The sequence below is a fragment of the Palaemon carinicauda genome, chromosome 40 (assembly GCF_036898095.1).
Source record: "Palaemon carinicauda isolate YSFRI2023 chromosome 40, ASM3689809v2, whole genome shotgun sequence".
Classification (NCBI taxonomy): Eukaryota; Metazoa; Arthropoda; class Malacostraca; order Decapoda; family Palaemonidae; genus Palaemon; species Palaemon carinicauda.
Genome location: NC_090764.1, coordinates 12,836,080 through 12,846,079, shown reverse-complemented (window position 1 = coordinate 12,846,079; position 10,000 = coordinate 12,836,080).

The window sequence follows — 10,000 nt, the reverse complement described above, 5'->3', positions numbered from 1 at the left end:
TGTCTGAGGCCCTTTTTTTTCTCCAGTGAACTAGGAACGGCTGATATATATATAATTATATATATATATATATATATATGTGTGTGTGTGTGTATAAATATATATATATATATATATATATATATATATATATATATATATATATATATATATATATATATATATATCTAACCGAGTATAATTTCCAAACAAAGCGGTTTGATTTCAGTAATCTTTCAAGTCTATTGCACCATGTACTGACAAGGATGGAGACACGTATCACATAAAAATATAATTCCCTTTTGATCTTCCACTCTCAATATAGAAATATTTTGAAATAAGAACTATTCATGCACTGATACCTACTACAAACTTAAACTTAGCAAGTGACTATCATGACGGAGGGATAGGTTGATTTTAATTATAAGTGGAAACACCGGAATCTAACAGGAATATGGAGATGTCAAAATTATATATATATATATATATATATATATATATATATATATATATATATATATATATATATATATATATATATATATATATATATATATATATATATCTTAGGGGGGCGGGCGCTAAGAATGTTACGTTTCAATTTTCACCAAGTATTTTTGGTGAGAGGTTAACAGCCCCAAGGTGTTTATGAGTTGACCGTCTGTCTTTTCTTGATCATCATGTATCCAAGTAAAAACCAGTTTCAAGTTTTGCTTAACTTCTTTTGATAAAGAATAGAAATGTCTAAAATATAATGCTAAAATGTAAACAAACGCAAATTAATTCTTTTTTTAAATATTCTTAATTTCTTGAAATAATCATAGAAGCCATTTAGATTATATTACAAAAAAAAAAAATGTTGTCTTGCCAGAATTCAAAGATCACTTTTGGTGAGAAGTTGTTAAAATGACTTCTCAAAAAGAACCATACCAAGAAGCCACTTCAATAATTTCTGATATCTAAATCCTGGACAATATTTCTGTAGATATAGTCATACAAAATTATGTTATTATCCATATTTCTTTCATCTTTAAGAGACTCAAAGCTTCATCCAGTTCCTAAATTCTAGCATGATAATTATGTATCAGCAAGTATATAAGGCAGAATATCCAGAATTATGACTCCCAAAACTATAACAGTGGTAAACCAAAACAGAAATATGAATATTCTATTTAACAAACAATACCTATCCTTACTTTAGCTCAAGGTTGCTTTAGGCAGAATAAAAAGAGTGCCAGAGTTTACAACCTGTATCGTCTCTCTGTGAATCGTTTGTTATAAAACTGCATCCTGAAATCCTGGATAATTATTTGAAAAACTAAGATAAAAAAAAATAACTTTAAATTGTTTAAAAAGCTTGATTAACTAAAATTCTTTCGATAAAGGGTCAGTATATATGTGTGTATATATATATATATATATATATATATATATATATATATATATATATATATATATATATATATATATATATATACAAAACAGTAGTATAAAGTAACTATCAGGAACTCCGATATTGAAAAAAAAAAAAGAAAAAAAAAATTAACAACCCTTAATCACTCTTCTAGATCTCAGTAGCTCTCTTCGAATGAAATTGCCTTTTCCACACCTATTCAAACATTCACAGCTAAATTTACTAATTAATGGAACAATGGACCTTGCAAGTGCAAAACCAGAATGCCCCACTCAACCGCAATTTAAGCATAATTTGCGCGAGCATGTCATAAGCGTTTAGAATTCTACTTACAAGCAATATCATACCTAGGATAGCATTAAGAATATCTCTACAAACAATGGCTTTCTACTAATCAATATGGCCTGAATGAATTGAAATTGTTGGTAATAGTGACATTGCTGGCAACATTGCAAGATACATAAACTGTAAATGGAATTTTTTTTAGCCCAGATATCTAACAAGCATATATGTATTCATGCATGTAATTAGTTACCATTAAGCCTGTAGTCAAATTCAATTTCTTTTCTTTGTCTCAGCTAAAAAAAAATCTTTGATACAATGAAAAGTTACTAAAATATATTTTTTTTAATCATAGACTTTTCTGTTAGCCATATGTAACTAGTATCTTATAACAAAATAATTTTGAGCAACAAAACTGAACAATTTATCAGCTTAACATCTAAACTATGAATGAAATTCTTAACCTCGAGAGAATCATTAAAGACATATGCCTCCGATGTCGTCCCTCAATAAAGAGATAAGAAATCAAACAAACGTAAAAACGCTTTGAGGGAAGTTATGAGAAGGGGAAAAAAACTCTGCGGACTGGACAATGTCTCTTTAACAAACGGCCATTCTGATCCTAAATATATTTTATGTTATTGTAAGGACATTACAGGACCGAGGATAGCCTTCAGATTATGGCCCCCGAGCAGTTTTATGTACGGCCCTGATTTACGGAGGCTCTATAAGGCCTCTTGCGACCCCTAACCCCGGTCCTGTTCTCATTCTTTCGAACAAGAAACGCAGAATGATGGAGACGTGCTTCACAACACATTATTTTGTATGTATGCAAGTATACACACATCCATATATACAATTATGCATATATTTATGTATGTACATGAATATGCATAAGAACAGCCACACATATGGATATCTATTATGTAAAAATTAAGCTATTTCAAAAGACTTACCGTCATAGACAAACATTTGCTATTCATTGCTACATTGCTTGCTACAAAAATAGCTTTGTTTAGTTCTACGAGACTGACATAATGAATAGAAATCAAGCACAAATTGATATAAAATACATATTAATGTAACTTGAACAAAACACAATGACGAGTCTAAGAATCTTCGGTATTAAAATCCCACATAACTGCATTTTTTATGCATATATTATTAATTCATTATTTGATCTAAATCCTATAAACAAATGGAAGGGGGGGGGGGAGAGGAGGGAAAAAAGAATGAGAATCCGTTTTCTAATGATTTGATTCAAACACCAATCGAAACCCAGCAATGAGACGAAGCTTATCCAATCACGTCTCACCAAGCGGGGCAACATATCCGATGCAATTGTTGGCGAGGAATTAAGACGTTGGTAGCTGGGAGGGGGTGGTGGTCTTCAAGTAGGGAAAATTCATCATTACCATTCGTAGGTTTCCCCCCATTTATTAATGAAACCTCTATGACTCTCTCAGGTTCTCGTACGTCACTAGCACTGATATATGTGAGGTGGCCATTGGTCAAGGGGGTTCTTGCGATATATATATAAGTCTCAAAGTGCTTCTCCCATCGGTACGCAGGAAAAGACGAGAGGGGTCCGACGGTCGTAAATCTAGGGAGAGAGGCATTCTTAAGAATAGCTTATTAATCAAATGAAAAATAGAAATAATGTGGTGGGAGTTAAAACCGTACTTTCTCCAAACCAAAAATTATATTACTTTACGATACATGAACTTTTTTTCTTCCGGTTATATTCAACGTATATTCACATATATATTTCTAGAACTGAAATCAATTCATTCTCATGAATATCATCAACCCTTCTTTTATTATTATCAGTATGTTAACCTCAGTTTCTACCATCTATTTCTTCATGTCGCTAAATATTTATCCACTTTACTTTCTATGCAATTCCTTCACAGAAAATTATAAATATCCATCTACTTTACGTTCTATGCAATTCCTTCACAGAAAATTATAAATATTTATCTACTTTACGTTCTATGCAATTCCTTCACAGAAAATTATAAATATTTATCTACTTTACGTTCTATGCAATTCCTTCACAGAAAATTATAAATATTTATCTACTTTACGTTCTATCCAATTCCTTCACAGAAAATTATAAATATTTATCTACTTTACGTTCTATCCAATTCCTTCACAGAAAATTATAAATATTTATCTACTTTACGTTCTATCTAATTCCTTCACAGAAAATTATAAATATTTATCTACTTTACGTTCTATCCAATTCCTTCACAGAAAATTATAAATATTTATCTACTTTACGTTCTATCCAATTCCTTCACAGAAAATTATAAATATTTATCTACTTTACGTTCTATCCAATTCCTTCACAGAAAATTATAAATATTTATCTACTTTACGTTCTATCCATTTCCTTCGCAGAAAATTATAAATATTTATCTACTTTTCGTTCTATCCAGTTCCTTCACAGAAAATTATAAATATTTATCTACTTTACGTTCTATATAATTCCTTCACAGAAAATTATAAACATTTATCTACTTTACGTTCTATCCAATTCCTTCACAGAAAATTTTAAATATTTATCTACTTTACGTTCTATATAATTCCTTCACAGAAAATTATAAACATTTATCTACTTTACGTTCTATCCAATTCCTTCACAGAAAATTATCAATATTTATCTACTTTACGTTCTATCCAATTCCTTCACTAAAAATTATAAATATTTATCTACTTTACGTTCTATATAATTCCTTCACAGAAAATTATAACTCTACTTTACGTTCTATCCAATTCCTTCACAAAAAATTATAACTCTACGTTCTATCCAATTCCTTCACAGAAAATTATAAATATTTATCTACTTTACGTTTCTATCCAATTCCTTCACAGAAAATTATAACTCAATTTTACGTTCTATCCAATTCCTTCACAGAAAATTATAACTCAATTTTACGTTCTATCCAATTCCTTCACAGAAAATTATAACTCTACTTTACGTTCTATCCAATTCCTTCACAGAAAATTATAAATATTTATCTACTTTACATTCTATATAATTTCTTCCCAGAAATTATAAATATTTATCTATTTACGTTCTATCCAATTCCTTCGCAGAAAATTATCTTTCTTTGCCTCTTAATAACCTTAATATTCGTAAAACATCTAAAGGTGACCTTGGTCGAATTTGTAATTGTTGGTAATTGTATAATGAGACCATTTTTGCTTTCAAGAACTGAGATAATTAGCCCTTCAGATTAATTTATGGTATTCCCAATCACTCCCAAACTAATGCAATTGATGTAATTGGCTTATTTTGGAGCCTAATATGTTTCGGCTATCATTTTTACCACCAATCTTAGTTTAAAGATGGGTCCACGGAGCCATAAAAAAAGCTTTGTTTGTATACACAAAATGGACAGCTTGGTACTTCGATAACCACGCTTCGTAATAGGTTCTACATAAGCTAATAAATAGGCAGAAGGATATTATTATCAAAAGCCCATGTCTAACACAGTTTGTGAAATATACAAACGGCATGTACGTTCCAATGCAGTTTGTCTATGACCAATGTTATTTGGTTAAAACGTTGCTATTAGATGAATGATTTTGTTTAATGGTTATAAAGGAAACTTGCATATATAACCCCACAGAATACAGTGCTAACGTCATAATAATATGTTCAAACAACATTCTGAATACATCGATTATATCATGAAAAAAATCAAGTACAAATCATTAATCTAATTTACAAGTCAAAATTAAAATGGTCAATGAAATTTCCATATTCTGTTATATATGATCCTATTAATTATCACAATGCAGTAAACGTATGGTTTACCTATAAACCTATTTAACCCACGTCAAATTTGCCAAAGGTTGTACCTTATTCAAAAGTAATTACAAGTTGGCTCATTCCCAAAATTCAATTTTATGTTGTAAGGCCACAACGGGTGGTAACAGTTTTTAACAAATGCCAAAAGGAATAACGCTATTTCAATAAATAAAAGAATGGAAGGTGGTTGCCTACGTCAATTATAATTTATATTAATATAAAAAGGAATAAAAATTATTAATAGCATAGGCTATCTGAGGAAATAACGTCATGTATAAGAATAAAGAGAGGAAAACAAGGTTAAAAAGTTCTAATGTTGGTTTATTAATTACCTGGGGGTAGAAACTATAACTTTCAAAAGTAAGAATCCTTGATGCTGATCTTGCGAAAACGTATAATAACGCCAAGCATTTGAGGAAGTCTTCAATCTATTAAAAATTATAATACTAACATCACTGAACCTGACCACAACCAGTTCCTTTTTGGAAGAATTTAAATGCAAAATCATAAAAACTAGTCTTAAGGGCTTACAGAAAAGCATGGGGACTATTCAATAGATTACCGTTTTAAAAAGTGGTTCAACCTACTGATGATTCGAAATCCACATACTCTATCATGATCCAAAGGAAGTGAAAACTTTCGGATATATAATGATATTCAAAACAAAATGTCAATACTTATCACATGAAGGTAAATTTTAATTTTCGCATGTACTTTGGTACAGTACTCATTGTCAAGCAATATTTCATTTATACACTTGCTGATAAGTTAAAATTTTGAGATGAACAGGAAAGCGCTCCCTAGACAACCAAAGTTTTGCTTAATATCTTTTACATCAAGACTATTTGAGTCCATATTGTGAAGGGAAACCTTTATGCACCCGAGACAATCAAAGACGTCTAGTTATTAAAAAAAAAAACTTTGTCAATGAGCCCATTAAGGAAGAGAGAGAGAGAGAGAGAGAGAGAGAGGGGAGAGAGAGAGGAGAGAGAGAGGAGAGAGAGAGAGAGGAGAGTGAGTGAGAGAGAGAGAGAGAGAGAGAGATTGTCTTTAAAGATATTTGACGTCCACAAACGGGGACATTAGGCGGGATATTTGACATTATTTTGGCAAATAACAGTGACCCCTAAGATATTTCATGTAGCAAAAGAAATTTATCCATCGATAAACCTATTCATTAACTTGTTCTCTCTTTCTCTCTCCTTTCTTTCAATGCATTACAGCAAACCGGACTTTTAAACTGAAGGTGACAACCACGTGACTTAGGAAGGTACATAAAAAATATTTTTCATTTCATATTGACATAACTCGGACCCTTGTTATGGGGCCACGTTATCTTAAAGCACAAGAACAAACGTTAGGGTTTGTGGTAGCCTATTGAAAAAGTCCCTGCCTCGCAATCTGCTGTACGGGGTACGAGACCCCCTCAAGCTCTATAGTTCCTAGTAGTGTCTGGAACGTTTTTCTTGTGAGCAAGGCATTGGGGGGGGGGGGTTGTAAAAGCCTAAAGGTCTACCTGCTGAGTCATCGGCTGCCATTGCCTGGCCTTCATGGTCCTTGCTTGATGGAGAAGGGGCTTGGGCTGATTATATGTTTATATGGCCAGTCTAGGACACTGTCCTGGTCCCTTGCCTTCTGCCATACATGAACGACCTTGAAACCTTCAAATGATATATATAAGTAACAATTTACATTTTTCCAAACATTTACTTTCAAATCTAATTATTTTGTCGCAAAAATCTACCTTGAAAAATAAGGTGAACACATGCATCGATTCAATACCAAACGGATACATTAATTCCTTTCCGACTGCTTAAAAGCATCGGCAGTGCCTTCGGTCAGGAGAAACCGCAACAAAAGAATCTCCTTCCACCCCTTTGGGAGGTTCGATCTGGAAGGAAAGGCGTCGTTTTATTCAGTATCCGAACCAAAGGTTTTGGGGCCTCATTATCCGGATATTGATAAGGCTATTACCAGACCGGTTACCGGTGCCATTACACCGGACGTTATGGATGACCGGTTTGGAGACCTTTTACCCTTGCCCACAGCCACCGCCACAGGACACCCGAGCCAAGTATCCTTCCCCCCCCCCCCCCTCCCCCAATGCCACTGGAGAGATCCATCTAGGTGATTGCGGGCAATTTGGGGTTTCTTTGGATACAATAGCTAGAGATTATGAGCAATATTCAAGATAATTGTATCGGACGCTGAAGACCTTGCTTTAATCATCATCAATCTCAAATCTACCAATATTTTTTTTATCAAACTCATCATAATCACTATCAGTATTATTGATGTTTATGTTATTTTTAAAATTCCAATAGTTACCACTATACATAGACCTGCTACTATCATTACTGATAGCACTGCTAAAATTCATCATCCCCCTAAATAATCAAGAGCAAGTTTTATATATATTTATATATATATAAAATATAATATATATATATATATATATATATATATATATATATATATATATATATATCATGTCAGGTTGATCAACAACCACTCGGAAGACAACAATATCCTACAAATTGCCCAACCTAGCGTGTTGTAGTTACAAAAGCCGTAAATTTTGACGGGTCGCTATACACTATAGTCCATTTCTTTTAGCGAGTCATATTTGCACCGACTCGCAACGGTGCCCTTTTAGCTCGGAAAAGTTTCCTGGTCGCTGATTGGTTAGAATTATCTTGTCCAACCAATCAGCGATCAGGAAACTTTTCGAGCTAAAAGGGCACTGCTGCAATCGGTGCAAATTATGACTCGCTAAAAGAAATGGACCTATAGTTGATCAACTTAAAATCTCCTAATTCACGTATTATCATAAATGGACCTTTCCTGTTAATCTCTTTAGTCTACGCAAGGCATTGGGCATTTGCAAAGCCTAGGATTAACATACAAAACAAAATACGTATGCGATGGTACGAATCTAGGACTTGAGTTCCTTAATGTTACTTATTAAAAAAACAAATCTTTATTTCTTCTCCAACAAAAGGCAAAGGTTAGAAATATGTATCACACAATAATTCTTATTCAAATAATAATTAAGGAGCCGGGAAAACCGCAATTCATATTTAATTTCTAACAATATAATATCAAAAAAATATATATATTATTCTTACTGGAAAATTTATTACGATCATAATTATTAATTATTACTTGCTAAGTTACAACCCTAGTTGGAAAAGCAGTATGCTATAAGCTCAGGGGTTCCAAAAGGGAAAATTGCCCAGTGAGGAAAGGAAATAAGGAAAAATAAAATATTTTAAGAACAATAACAACATTAAAAATAAAGATCGCTGATATTCATCGATTTGAGTTTCAAACACAACTTCTTTTGAAGGTTCCATAATGGCCAACAGTTCAATCAATCCTATACGTATTACAAATATTATTATCATCAGATGTATTATTATTATGGAAACATTTAGAATGATAATTGTTCAAATATGTTAAGTTTCTGCTACGTGTTACTCTCTCTCTCCTCTCTCTCTCTCTCTCTCTCTCTCTCTCTCTCTCTCTCTCTCTCCTCTCTCTCTCTCTCTCTCTCTCTCTCTCTCGAACGGTGTAATAAAATTAATAAAAGGTTCTCATATAAGTTTCGGAAAGTCCCATTTCATCATGTTTCTATTTTTATATACATTAATTATATCACTATGTAAAAAAAAAATAATGATTTCATTATAATCCTAATGGTATTATCAAAACTACTAACACAAATAAAGTATTTAATAATGAAATATCCCAAATCACAATCATTATTGCAACCACTTATTTGTTCAATTGGTATCCCATTAATCAAAAATATGAACTAGGTTTGAAGTCTCTGTGACAATAATGTCCAAACTTATGGCTTATTACATGAATTGAACATTCTGCTTGATCGTGACCTTAACCTTCAAAAATATAATAATTTTCAGCTTTTTACATAACGGTTAATTCCCAGCAAGTTTCCTCACGATTAAAATTGTGGCCAGGATGCTACTGAAAAACAAACACACAAACAGCGGTGAAAACATAACCTCCTTCCAACTTTGTTGACGGAGGTAATAACGATCTCCTTGGAACTGAAAAGTAAAATGATAAGAAATAAATATCTTTGTAACCACGTTCGGTCCCAACTATCTTTCACAAGACTGCACCGCTGTAAATGAATATCAGTAATTGTTGGGGGTCAAGAAGAAGATTGGGATTCTAAAAGGCGGATATATCTCCTGTCATTATTCTTCAAAGAGGAAAATGGTGTACGATAGAGTATGACTATATAAAATTTATATCATCATCATCATCAGCCGTAGATAGTCCACTGCCAGGACAAAGACCTCAGACATGTCCCTTCCACTATATTCTGTTTATGATCTTTCTATGCCATTCTCCACAGGCAAATTTTTTTAGCTCGTCAATGCATCGTCCTCTCTTCCTTTCGCTTCGTTAGCAATGTCTAGGGACCATCCTGTTAACTCTTCTTGACCATCTATTATCTGTCAATCATTATTTGT